A 14,445-nucleotide genomic window follows, 5' to 3' on the forward strand; every position below is an offset into this window, starting at 1 on the left:
TGTATGAATGTGTTGTCCCTAATGTTGGATAAGGCTGCTACTGATCATCGCATTGGTTATCACCCTCGCTGCAAAACAATGAACCTCACACATCTCTGCTTTGCTGACGATATTCTCATTTTTACTGATGGGAGCTCACACTCTGTTGTAGAGACTCTAGCTGTTTTTGATCGATTTGCAGTTGTCTCTGGCCTCAAAATAAGCCTTGAGAAATCCACGCTGTTCATGGCTGGTTTTTCTACGCAACATCAGCAAGACATTCTACAGCACTTCCCGTTCTCTGTCGGCTCTCTCCCTGTTCAGTATCTGGGACTCCCTCTCCTCACTCGTTCTATGACACATGCTGACTATCTTCCACTCCTTTAGCGTATTCGTAGTCGTATCTCCTGCTGGACAGGTCGGTTCTTGTCTTTTGCAGGCCGGCTTCAGTTGATTAAATCGGTGTTATCTAGTTTAACCAACTTCTGGTTCTCTGCTTTCCGTTTGCCAAAATGATGCCTTCAGGAGTTGATAGTCTTTTCTCGGCATTATTGTGGTATGAACCGGATCTAAAAAAAGGCCAATATCTCTTGGCTTGATGTGTGTAAACCTGCGCATGAGGGAGGTTTGGGGCTTTGTCGTTTGCAGGATACGAATACAGTGTGTATTTTGAAGCTCATTTGGCGACTAGTGTCTGCTAGTAACTCACTTTGAGTCAACTGGGTTCGAAGGAACTTGATCCGAACTGGTTCCTTTTGGTCAGTTAATGAGAGGAGCGTTGGTGGATCATGGATGTGGAGGAAGATCCTGAAGTATTGTGACCTTGCTGCAAATTTACATAAAAAGGAGATATCATCTGGCACTGAAACATCATTCTGGTTTGATGTTTAGAGCCCTATTGGTCAGCTGTTTGCTCAACTTGGGAACCGGGGAAGTATTTATATGGGGATACCACAGCAGAGTACTGTGGCAGAGGCTCTTTCGCATCAGAGACGTCGGCACCATGTTGACATTCTGAATCAGATTGAGAATGCTCTAGACTTTATCCGTCAATCAGTGCAACTTCAAGGTGGTGATCATTCACTATGGAAACAGAAGAATGGTTCTTTTAAGAATAAATTCACATCCTATGATACTTGGTGTTTGATACGGCAACCAAACGCTCCCTGTGCCTGGTCTGCAGGAATTTGGTTCACTCATTCAACACCTAAATTCTCCTTTATAGTTTGGCTTGCTTACCATAATAGGCTCTCTACTGACGATAAGTTGGTTCAGTGAAACGCTGCTGCAAATGGAGATTGTGTTCTCTGTCAGGGTTATGGGTAAATGAGAGAACATCTTTTTTTCTCCTGCTCCTATTCCTCAAACGTGTGGTCTGCTCTGGTTCAGAAGTTGCTGGGGGTTCGGTTCACCAAGTCCTGGGCAACTTTGGCTCCTCTGCTTGTGGACTCTTCTACTCCTCGCCTTCACCTTTTTGTCTTGCCGTATGTCTTTCAATCTACTATACACAATTTATGGCGGGAACGTAATGCTCGAAGGCATGCCGAAGCTCCAACTCCATCATCAACCCTCTGCCGCTTCATCGACAAGCATGTCCGTAATCGTTTACTCACGCTGACATCACCTCTGGCTATGAGAGTGGCCTTCAACTCTGGTTGCAAAGTCATCCTCTTTCAGCCAACTCAGACTCTTAAAATTTTTCTGCTTTTAAAACGTTGTTTTAAGATGTAAAGCCAACTTTGGACCAATGTTATTTTTTTGATGAATATAATTTACCATTCATACATAAAAAAAATAATAATAATCATAATAAAAAAGACTGTAGCTTTCTTATGGCTGTTGCTCTGTTTTCCGTTTTCCGACTTACTGTTATTGAATTGTTTTGTTGTTCCTTCAGCTGTCGTGGATTAATCTCTCAAGCTCGAGGAACTTGATTTTGGCCTAACAGAGTTTTGGTGTAGTCTACGGTAACCTCAGTACATCTCCTCTTTATGTCTTTCCTAGCACATTTATTGGAAAGTTGCATAAGCATCAGAACGAGGAAACTGTATTTGGTGCTTTCTTTGATTTTCTGGACCCTCACCCTCATTCCTCTTCTCAAGTACCTACCCTCACCCTCATTCCTCTTCTCAAGTACCTTCTTTTACTCAGTGCCGATGATAATGGAGAAGGTGCAGTGTAGGAAACGAGCAACCTCCTCTGTTCAACTTTTATTTTTCCTTCTGCTGCCAATTTTTTAAGAGCCTCGGCATGATACAGTCTTTTTCTCCCTTTTTTTTGTTTCCCTCTCTAGGCGGAACATTTGCTCTCTATTCGCTGCTTTGTAGGCATGCAAAGCTTAGATTACTTCCTAACCAGCAAGCTGCTGATGAAGAGCTCCCAGCTTACAAGTTTGGTCCGTCCACGGGTAATGGAGGTTCATCTCGCTTTAGAAGATTTCTTGAAAAGGACAAAAGCCTGAGGACCGCTTTGCTCGTCCTTCTACTTTTTGGAGCTGCTATAGTCATAGGAGATGGGGTTCTGACTCCAGCTATATAAGGTAAAGTATGCCTGCCTCCCTCCTACATATTATTATATTCAGAGTTGGAGTTGCTCAATATCATCTGCTCTTACTTGTAGTTGAAGTCACCCACCTTCTTCGTGAGCATTCTTCTTTTTTTCATTCATCAGTATGGTTTTTTGTTTGTTTGGTGACTTAATCACACTCCTGATTCCTTTCAGTTATGTCGTCCATGTCAGGCTTGGAAGCTACAGAGAAGAAAGTGACTGATGGTATATAATGCGTGTTACTCGGACCATGTGCTTGTATCTTGTTTGTGGACTTTCTTTTGTTTTGGAGGGATATCTGAAGGTCTTCTCTTAATCCACTGCAGGCGAACTTCTGGTGCTTGCCTGTGTCGTATTGGTTGGACTCTTTGCTTTACAACACTGTGGTACTCACAGGGTGGCCTTCATGTTTGCACCAATTGTGATAATCTGGCTTATTTCAATACTCTTCATTGGTTTATACAACATCATACACTGGAATCCAAAGATTATACATGCTATTTCCCCGCTTTATATCATCAAATTCTTCAGAGTGACTGGTCAAGCTGGATGGATTTCCCTTGGAGGGGTTCTTCTTTCTGTAACAGGTAGTTCTGGTTCTGGATCAAGACATAACCATAAAATTGTTTTGTTTTTGTTGTGAATGGTCTAGTGAGCTGGTTCGCTAAAGTAACTATCACTGTTTTATCAGGTATTGAGGCTATGTTTGCAAATCTTGGCCATTTCACCTCGCTCTCAATCAGATTAAGCAGAGGTTGCATATCTAGTGGTGTACATCAGTTATTTTATCTGTCAACCTTGCCAGTGATCCATCAATATAAGTCCATGCTGGTTTCACAGCTTAATTTGTTTCTTACATTCTCTTCCTTTTGTTTTGTGCAGCTAGCTTTCGCTGTTGTCGTGTACCCCTGTCTGGTGGTACAATACATGGGCCAAACAGCTCTCTTGTCAAAGAACCTCGGGTGGTCTATTCCTAACAGCTTTTACGATTCAATCCCCGGTTCATTCATTCTGACACGGCCAGTGTTTAATATTCACTTATTTTCCTTGTGCTAAATGACGATTTTACATGATCCTGGTCCATTATGCAGATACTGTTTTCTGGCCTGTCTTTGTCATTGCCACGCTTGCAGCCATTGTTGGCAGTCAGTCTGTGATAACCGCTACGTTCTCAACAATCAAACAATGTCATGTCCTTGGGTGCTTCCCACGCATCAAAGTAGTCCATACTTGGAAACATATATATGGACAGATCTATATCCCAGAGATCAACTGGATCCTAATGATCCTTACTCTTGCAATAGCTATAGGCTTTCGAGACACAACTTTGATTGGAAATGCCTACGGTACACTTTATGATATTATTATTGGAAACTATTTTTTTTTCCCATCTGATTGTTCTTGATAGGTGTTTCTCTTATTACTCACCACAGGACTCGCATGCATGATAGTAATGTTCGTCACGACGCTTTTCGTGGCTCTTGTCATAGTTGTGGTTTGGGAGAAGAGTATTTTTCTAGCGGCTTTGTTTCTTGGAACTCTATGGATAATTGAAGGTGCCTACCTCTCAGCAGCGCTCATGAAAATTCCCGAAGGTGGTTGGGTGCCTTTGGTGCTTGCGTTCATACTTATGATTGCCATGTATGTGTGGCACTATGGGACCCGCAGGAAATACAGCTTTGATCTTCATAACAAAGTTTCGTTGAAGTGGTTGCTGGGATTAGGACCTAGTCTTGGTATTGTACGTGTGCCTGGAATAGGACTCGTATACTCAGAACTTGCAACTGGGGTTCCTGCAATTTTCTCTCACTTTGTCACCAATCTCCCGGCATTCCGTAAAGTCGTGGTGTTTGTTTGTGTGAAATCAGCTCCAGTGCCTCATGTGTCCCCTGAGGAACGCTATCTCATTGGGCGTGTTTGCCCCAAGCCTTATCGTATGTACAGGTGCGTAGTGAGGTACGGGTACAAGGACATTCAACGGGAAGACGGGGACTTTGAGAATCAGCTTGTACAGAGCATAGCGGAGTTCATCCAGATGGAAGCAAGCGACCTCCAACAATCCTCCTCGGCTTCTTCTGAGTCTCAATCCTATGATGGGAGAATGGCAGTTTTAAGCAGTCAGAAGAGTCTCTCTAACTCAATCCTGACGGCGGTTTCAGAGGAGAATGATTTTGCTGAGCCCACCATACTAGAAAGCAGTAGTAAATCCATGACCCTGCAGAGTTTGCGCTTAGTGTACGAGGATGAGTATCCACAAGGGCAAGTGAGGAGGCGGCGTGTGAGGTTCAGGTAAACGCTGTCAAGTGGTGCTGCTGGGATGGAGTCCTCTGTGAGGGAAGAGCTAATGGATCTAATACGAGCTAAAGAGGCGGGTGTAGCATATATAATGGGTCACTCATATGTGAAATCGAGGAAATCATTGTCCTGGTTGAAGAAGATGACGATTGATATTGGCTATTCTTTCTTGAGGAAGAACTGCAGAGGACCAGCTGTAGCACTCAACGTTCCTCACATCAGCCCCATTGAAGTTGGCATGATTTACTATGTTTAAAAGCCAGTAACCTAAAAAAACAACTCTCCTATGTAATGTAATGTGTAGCATTCATAACTCATGGGAGGTGGTACCGTATAATCTGTTACAGCAATAAATCAATGCAAGCATATGTTATCGATTAAGAAGTGTCCCCGAAACAAAAGAACAACCCTGGAGATGAAGATTTGTACTGTAGTAGTATATTTGAATAGTATTCTTCTCTTTGGAATGAAATCGTTGTTGGAACATTAATATAATCTTAATCAAGGGATAAAATTGCCAGTTTTTTTATTAAGGGATGTTTGGATGGATGATGTACAATTTTTTGCTCAACCACGCAAATCCTAAAATGTGTGCTTGGAAGCGTAAACCACCCTTAAGCTAAAAGCGCTAAGCATCTCCTTCACACTCTCTCTCTTCATTATCTATCCCCTTGTAAATCTAAAACCTTTGGGGTTCTTCTTTCTTTGTTAAAGATGACATCTTTGCTCTCAAATCCCAACCCGATTACTATACCCCTCGTCTTCAAGCTCTGCTCCTTTCCTTCGCCGCGGAGGCTCTTCTCTCTCAGGCTCAGGCGCTCCTCCATCACCCGACACTCATCATCTCTTCTTCCGCTGGTCGTCACTGTTTCCTCTCTCTCCTCTACTGCCGCAAAACCTACCAGATGGAGAGAGAAGCCAGAGTTAGCGGAAAGTGACTCAATTTCCCTCCTCAACGAGAGGATTTGGCGTGACCTCGGCAAGAGGGAGACCGCTAGGCCAGCCATGGACTCTGAGGAGTCCGAGAAGTGCATTCATATGGTCAAGGAGCAATGATGAGCCGCGGGAACGTGAGAGAGGTTTGACCGTAGCAGTCCGGCCCGTTCGTCAGAGGAAACCCAACCCTCGTTATCTAGATTGATCTCATGAACAGTGTAAACTACCAAACAAATATCTTGTGTCGTGTTCGTGTAAACGCCAATTGGGACCTTACCAATTGGTATCAGAGCAGTGTAACATAGGGGCTTGATCCGGACCACTGGCGTGGTGTCAAGCATGGGTAACAAGGAGAGAATCAAGGACTTGGAGGCTAACTTGAGAGATATGCAGGACGAGATCGTCAAAATGCGAGAGGGCATGGCAGAAAAGTTTCAGTGATTGGAACTCGCTGTCAACCGTCTAGCAGAATCGGTGATGAGTAGCCAGGAAGATCTGAACGAATTAAAGAAGAATGATTTGAGTGTAACCATAAGTATGAAATCGGATAGAGTAGGAAGAGAGTGAGGAGAGTGAGCGATTGAGAGAGAGTATGTTGGAGAAAGAGAGATAAACTCTTTTCTTACTTCATTTAGAACATACTTACAAACCATATATAGAAAGATACAAAGAGGATATTCTCCCTAGGATTCTATGCACGAATATACATAGAGATAGTGACATCTCCTTAATCAAACATGTGACTTCTTCCCTTGACTTCCCACTTGTGCAACTTGCCCAACGGCTCTCAATGGAAGGTTCTCGAGGATATGCGACAGTTGGAGGCTCTCCTTAATGGACCAGACTCGTGAGACTCTCGGTTGTATGGACGGCCCAGTCGGTTGGTTGTACAAACGTCCGTACGGTCATACGGACGGTGGTGTGCTCCTTCATACTCCCCCTCAAGCTTGACTTAAGACATTGGTCAAGCTTGACAACATGGGCACCCACCTCATTAAAAACCTTAGTATAGAAAACCTCTTGGGAAAAACTATACATAAGGGAAAAAGAGTGTAGGTGCCAGGCTAGGAACTCATGGACGAGTGAGGTCCATGGGACCAAGTTTCGAGTGAATGTATTCACACACTTGTGAACTTCCTTCTTTGGTGAGAATGTCAGCAAGCTCTTCCTTGCTTTCAGTATGACACGGTAGGACAACTCCAAGCTTGATTTGCTCTCGAACTTTATGACAATCCACTTCAATATGCTTGGTTCTCTCATGAAACACCGAATTGGTTGCAATATGAATGGCAGCTTCATTATCACAATGCATTGTGATTGGCTTTGTTGACTCAATTCCAAGATCCTTGAGAAGAGCCTTGAGCCACATCAGTTCCGTTGTAAGTTTCCTCATAGCTCTATATTCGGATTTGGCACTTGAAAGCAATACGACATTTTGCTTCTTGCTCTTCCAAGTGACCAAGTTCCCTCCAAGAAACGTGCAGTAGCCAGTGGTAGAGCGGCGGTCTCCACGATCTCCGGCATAGTTATCATCGCAATAGGCTACTAGTTCGGTGTTCTTGTTGCGCCCCATCCAAATGCCTTGTCCCGGCGAGCCTTTGATGTATTTAAGGATTCGGGTCACCATGTTCCAGTGATGGACCGTCGGATTCTTCATTTGCTGGCTCGCCTGGTTCATAGCAAAGAAAATGTCAGGCCGTGTGATGGTTAAGTAGATAAGCTTACCTACTAGGCGTCGGTAGAGGCTAACATCCTTGAATGGAGCTGTATTGAGCTCCCCCTGTCCTCCAGCCTTGTAGTTTTCTTCAAGAGGTGTTGTCACTGCCTTTGATCCTAATTTACTTGTCTCACTCAACAAGTCAAGCGCATATTTCCTTTGTGACAAGAATAATCCTTCATCCGATCTATATACTTCTATCCCAAGGAAATATTTCAATTCTCCAAGATCTTTTATGTCAAAGACTGATTTCAAGAAAGTTTTAGTATCTTGAATACCTACCGTGTCACTTCTATCATCAACATATACTAGAATGACCACTATACCTTTGGTGCTCGGTAATGTGAATAGGGTGTGGTGCTTAGCTTATGGTACCATGCCCTTGGAGACTGTTTCAAACCATAGATCGCTTTGTTGAGTTTTAAGACCTTTCCCAGACCAATGGTGTCTTCTAAGCCCGGTGGTGGCCGCATATATACTTCGTCTTCAAGCTCTCCTTGCAAGAAGGCGTTGTTAACATCCATTTGCCACAGTTCCCAATCGAGGTTTGTGGCGAGAGAGAGGACCACTCAAACAGTATGAAGCTTAGCCACCGGAGCAAACGTATCGAGATAGTCCTCCCCATACGTTTGCGTGAATCCCCGAGCTACAAGACGCGCTTTATAGCGTTTTATCTCCCCATTGCTCTTATACTTGATCGTGAAGATATATCGTGACGTTACAGCCTTCTTGCCCTTGGGTAAGTCGGCTTCGTCCCATGTGAAATTTTGAACCATGGCCGTGTTCTCGGCACCGTGTTCTCGGCATCAACCGCATCTCGCCATACCTTGTGGTTCTTAGCCTCATCATAGGTCCGTGAAATCCAGTTTTCGTCAATATGGCCAAGGAAGAATTGATGATCCTTAGGAAAATGTGCAAGGGAACACACGGCTTGAATAGGGTGTGCAACGGCCATGTTGTTGTAGTATACCAGATTGTGCTGCGAGTCAATCCGTTGGCTGTGTCATAATGGTGTTACGGCCAGGCGTTGGCTCCGTCTAAGAGGAACTATAGTCCCAGCATCAGAGTCATCACTTTCTTGTGTGACTGGTTCCTCGGCCTGAACTTCATCAATAAGAGGCGGCTCGGCATTTTCGTCTGTAGGCGATTCCTCGGGTGGAGATGCATTTGTTGGTGGGTCTGATGCATCAAGATCAGGTTCAATAGATGGCTCAGGGTGTGTTGGTGATGTTGACCCGGCCGGTTCGTTGGTGACCCAATCATTTTCAATGCCTAGCCGCTCAAGGATAACGCGTAGGTTTCGTGTCCGGTTGGATGGTGAGGTTTATAGATTGCAAAGCTCGTCCTAGTTTTTCTCGTCATAGAACCCTTGTGACTCCACAAACTTGACATCACGAGATACAAGGACTCGCCTCGTCTCCGGCTCACTGCACTTATACCCTTTTTGTGTAGTGGAATAGCCTATAAGCATGCTTTTAATGCTCTTGGCATCAAGCTTGTCTCGTAGTTCACCTGGTCGCAACACATAGCAAACACAACCAAACACCCTTAAATGATCAAACGTAGGTTTTTCCTTGTTTAATACCTCAAATGGGGATATGTCGTTAAGGATCTTTGTTGGTGTGCGGTTGATAAGATAACAGGCTGCGAGTACGGCATCTCCCCAAAACGCTTTGGAACCCTTGTGTGAAACATCATAGACCTTGCTACCTCCATGAGATGCCTTTTCTTCCTCTCAGCCACTCCATTTTGTTGTAGTGTGTATGGACAACTAGTTTGGTGAATGATTCCATGTTTGGCTAGATGTTGTTTAAAGGCATGACTTGTGTACTCTCCACCATTATCTGATCTTAAAATTTTAATCTTTGCATTATAGTGGTTAGTAACATAATTTTGAAAGTTAGTAAAAGCCTCAAGAACTCTATCCTTAGAAGGAAGTAAAGTCAACCAAGTATATTTTGATTTTTCATCAATAAAAGTAACAAAATACTTTTGATTTTCTCTTGATAAGCAAGGAGATGTCCAAACATCAGAATGAACCAAATCAAAACAATTTTCATAAATAGTAATAGACTTAGGAAAAACAGATTTGCAATGTTTACCAAGGATACAAGCCTCACAATTTTCATTCTTAAAAGACATATTAGGAAACATAAGTTCTAATGCCCTAAAGTGAGGATGTCCTAGTCTAGCATGCCAAATAGCACTATTAGCCTTAATGATAATTTAACTAAAACAAGAGGAACTAGAAGGAGCTAAGTTCAAATCCTCAAGCTCATAGAGGTCGTCTTTCGATGTTCCTTGGCCGAGGACTCTACTTGTGTCAATATCCTGAAAATGAACATCTTTAGGACCGAATATAGCATAAAAATTTAGATCATTGGTAGCTCTCTTGACTAATAATAAATTTGAAGTGAAGGTAGGCAGGAAAAATGCTTTAGAGGTTTTGTTAAATAGTTTCAAGTTACCAATGCCTTTAACCGGAACTTTATCACCATTAGCAATAACTACACTACCATTTGCGGGTTCAATTTCACTAATCAACCTAGAGTCACTAATCATGTGATGTGAAGCTCCAGAATCAATGATAAGAGGTTTAGAGGAGTTTGAGGCAAGATTAGAGTTACCGGACGCCTCTTTGAGGGCTTTAATGAGAGCGTCAAGGTCCGACTTCTTCACCAGCTCCGAAGACGCCGTTAACGCCGCTCCATTCCCCTCAAGAGCTTGGCCACTTGGTGTCGAGGTAGTCGCCTCTCCTATCATGTTCGATTGGTGAGCCCTCGGTCCACCTTGGCTTGTTCCTCCACGGTTTATGCGGAGGTGAGGATGGAGAATCCAGCAGCGACTCTTGAAATGGCCAGTCTTCTTACAGTGTTCGCAAAATGGTGTGTTCTTATCATCATGCTTGTAGAAGTTTCTGTTCGCGGAGGCCATCTCTACCTTATTGGCGGTTACTAGCTTCCCCTTGCCTCCAAATAGCCCCATGGAACCATGTTCCTATTGAATTTAGTTGCATACGTCGTCGAGGCTAGGGAGCTTGTCGGATCGCAAGATATGCTTGATAAGGTCGTTGTAGGAAGAGTTTAAAGTCAAGAGTAAGCCAAACACCTTATCTTGTTCACGCCTCTTGTTCAAGATGGCCGGATCTATTGTCCCCGGTCGAAGCATCTCTAGTTCAGCCCAAAGGGACCTAAACTTCCCAAAGTTCTTGGTGAACTCCATGTCTTCTTGGTTGAGATTGTTGATGGCTCTCTTAATCTCAAAGATTCGGTTCACACTGGTAACATTCCCAAAGACATTCTTAAGAGTGTCCCACAAGTCCTTTGCGGTTTCGCAATAGGAGTAAGCTTCAAGGATAGGAGCATCTAGAGAGTTCTGAATAATGGCTAGAACTCCTTGATCTTCTTGAAACCACTTGTTTCTTTCATCCGCGACAAGATCATTGCCCTCTTTGGTGGTCTCACCACTTGGAGCTTCGCTCGTTTCAACATGGGACCAAAGTCCTCGGCCACATAGGACTGTCTTCGTGGTCCTTGCCCACAGTAAGTAGTTCTCTCCTTTGAGAGTAACCGGAACAATCTTGGTTTTGGTGTTTTCCATGGTAAAATCGTTGGTTTAAGTGTTTGTCTAACGGTTAAAAGAAAGAGAGTTTTAAGAACAAAGATTTTTTTTGAGAACAAAGAGAGTTGATGCGGAAGATTGTGATGGAAATGGAGTCAAGAAATAGGAACAATCTGCTCTGATACCATGAAAGAATTAAAGAAGAATGATTTGAGTGTAACCAAGAGTATGAAATCAGATAGAGTAGGAAGAGAGTGAGGAGAGTGAGCTATTGAGAGAGAGTATGTTGGAGAAAGAGAGATAAACTCTTTTCTTACTTCATTTAGAACATACTTACAAACCATATATAGAGAGATACAAAGAGGATATTCTCCCTAGGATTCTATGCACGAATATACATAAAGATAGTGACATCTCCTTAATCTAACATGTGACTTCTTCCTTTGACTTCCCACTTGTGCAACTTGCCCAACGGCTCTCAATGGAAGGTTCTCGAGGATATACGACCGTTGGAGGCTCTCCTTAATGGACCGGACTCGTGAGAGTCTCAGTTGTACGGACGGCCCAGTCGGTTGGTTGTACGGATGGTGGTGTGCCCCTTCATAAGACCGAGGAAGTGCTCAACGCTAGGAGAGACGTGGAGACACCAACTGGACGTTGTTTCGAACGGACAACACTAATCCATTCGCAGGTGGGAGGTTGGTGAAGCTTGAGTTCCCATGATTCAAGGAGGGTGATCCGACGTCATGGGTGAGCAAAGTTAAACAATACTTTGATTACCATGGTACCGTGGAAGAACAGAGGGTCCAGTTCGCTTCTTGCCACTTGAGGACGAAGCGAATGAGTGGTGGCAGGCAACGGCGAAAGGGTTGCTGCAACACGGGGTTCCACTGACTTGGCAAGTGTTCGAAGAAGAGTTGTGGGTCCGTTCTGGGCCTACCGACGGGGAGGACTTCGACGAAGCACTGTCAAAGATTCAGCAGAAGGGGACGTTGCCAGAGTACCAAAGAGAATTTGAGAGACTCCATAACAAGGTAGAGAAGTGGACTCAAAAAGGCGTTGATTGGTACCTATGTTGGAGGGCTCAACTATTCTATCGCAGACAGCGTCCGAATGTTCAGGCCAAAGACGCTCAAGGAAGTTCTGAATCTGACTAGACTTAAAGACGAACAAATGCAGCGCGGGAGGAAGAGATTCAGTAGTAGTCCATCAGCGACAAGCTACGGCAAGCCTACATCTCGGTTCCAGCAACCCTTGATGGGTAACCGGGTCGAATCGCCCAGGGAAGTTGACTCTAAAACCAAAGAATCAGCGTCGTCAGCACCACGTCGTTTGAGCTGGGATGAGTTGAAGAAAAAGAGGAGTTTAGGCCTATGCTTCAGCTGCGACAAGAAATATATTCCAGGTCATAGGTGCAAGCAACCGCAACTGTTTGTCATGGAGGGAGAAGGAGATGTCGACAGTGACTCAGACAAAGAAGTGGAGGGAGAGCCGAGATATGATGAAGCTCCAGAGATCACCACCTATGCACTAACGGGTTGGAGTGGATCACAGACAATCCGCTTGTCAACCTGCATTGGCAAACATCACCTCACGGCGTTGGTCGATAGCGGGTCCATGCACAATTTCATCAGTGAAAGAACGGCGAGGGAGTTGAGGATTGATCTGACACCGGTGAAACCGTTTGTAGTGAAGGTGGTAGATGGGAAGCCATTGCAGTGTTAAAGCAAGTTCGAATCGGTCAGGATGGGCTTCGGAGCAGTGGACTTCACCATGACGCTATATGCTCTACCCCTTGTGGGGTTAGACATGGTCTTAGGAGTACAGTGGTTGAGGTGCCTAAGACCAACGGTCTGTGACTGGAAGGAGCAAACGATGGAGTTCGAATGGGGAGGGGAGACATTCAAACTCAGAGGAATACAACCAAACCTTCAAGTCGGCGGTCCGCAGGAGATGGAGAAAGAGGCTCGTCAGGGACAATCTCTGTTTGCCATACATATTGCCGAGGCGACAGAGAAGGAGCGGATCATTCCAGAGTGCATTCGACCCTTGATCAAGGAGTATGACGACCTTTTCCAACCACCAACGCAACTACCGCCGTAGAGAGACATTGAGCATCACATTCCGTTGAAAGAAGGAACAGACCCGGTCAATGTCAGGCCATATCGGTACGCCCATTTCCAGAAAAATGAGATCGAGAAACAAGTAAACGAGATGCTGAGGGCTGGTATCATTCGCACAAGTCTTAGTCCCTTTTCGTCACTAGTGCTTTTGGTCAAGAAAAAGGATGGGACGTGGCGGTTCTATACGGAGTACCGGGCTCTCAACTCCGTCACCATTAAGGACCGTTTTCTGATCCCTATTGTTGATGACATGCTTGATGAGCTCCATAGGGCTGCTTTCTTCACTAAGCTGGACTTGACTTCTGGATACCACCAAGTGCGAATGCATCCCGGAGATGTGCATAAGACCGCATTTCGAACCCACAACGGCCACTGTGAGTACTTAGTCATGCCGTTTGGGCTCTACAATGCACCATCGACTTTCCAAGAGCTTATGAACGACATCTTCAGGCCCATCCTCCACCAGTTCGTGCTAGTATGTTTCGACGATATCCTTGTTTACAGTGCGACATGGGAAAAACATGTGCATTACGTGGAGCAGATTTTTGCTATCTTACGCAAGCATCGACTAGCCGTAAAGCTCAAGAAATGCGAGTTTGGGTAGCGGGAAATGGAATATCTGGGACATATAATCTCCGACGAAGGTGTGAAGGTGGACCGAACCAAGATCCAAGCTATGCTTGACTGGCCAACACCCACGAATGTCACCGAGTTACGAGGATTTCTTGGCCTGACTGGGTATTACCGCAAGTTCGTACAGAACTATGGGATAATTGCCAGGCCACTGACTAACTTGCTTCGCAAGGGAGGGTTCGAATGGGGAGAAGAGGCAGAGGTTGCTTTTGCGGCTCTCAATACGGTACTTACCACAACTCCAACACTGGCTCTACCGGATTTCTCGAGTCCGTTTGTGATACAAACCGATGTGTCCGGAGGTGGTATTGGTGTCGTTTTATCGCAGAACGAGAAACCAATCGCTTTCATTAGCAGGTCGCTGGGAGTAGCAAAACGATCGTGGTCCACCTATGCAAGGGAGATGCTGGCCATTGTGGTGTCAATAAGAACGTGGCGACCATACCTGCTGGGGAGGAGATTCCTCATACAGACCAACCAGAGCAGCCTATGTTATCTCCTTGAGCAGCGCATCTTAACGCCTGAACAACAAAAGTGGATGGGAAAACTATTGGGTTACGACTATGATATTACATACAAACCAGGCAAAACCAATGTGGTCGCTGATGCTTTATCGCGTGTTCCAGGGAGTCCGGTTTTAAATGCTATCTCGGT

At 44.7% G+C, this 14,445-nt stretch overlaps 1 pseudogene across 1 annotated transcript; it reads left to right on the top strand.

Moving 5' to 3' along the window:
- The first annotated feature begins 921 nt into the window (after positions 1-921).
- On the top strand, positions 922-5,077 carry LOC104759759 (potassium transporter 4-like; annotated as a pseudogene). Its single transcript, XR_015587504.1, has 10 exons — positions 922-1,248; positions 1,369-1,641; positions 1,877-2,150; positions 2,273-2,518; positions 2,701-2,751; positions 2,853-3,113; positions 3,218-3,274; positions 3,413-3,526; positions 3,618-3,872; positions 3,960-5,077. The product of XR_015587504.1 is annotated as a potassium transporter 4-like (transcript).
- Positions 5,078-14,445: the final 9,368 nt, after the last annotated feature.

This window comes from Camelina sativa, chromosome 17 (assembly GCF_030686135.1).
Source record: "Camelina sativa cultivar CO46 ecotype springtype chromosome 17, ASM3068613v1".
NCBI lineage: Eukaryota > Viridiplantae > Streptophyta > Magnoliopsida > Brassicales > Brassicaceae > Camelina > Camelina sativa.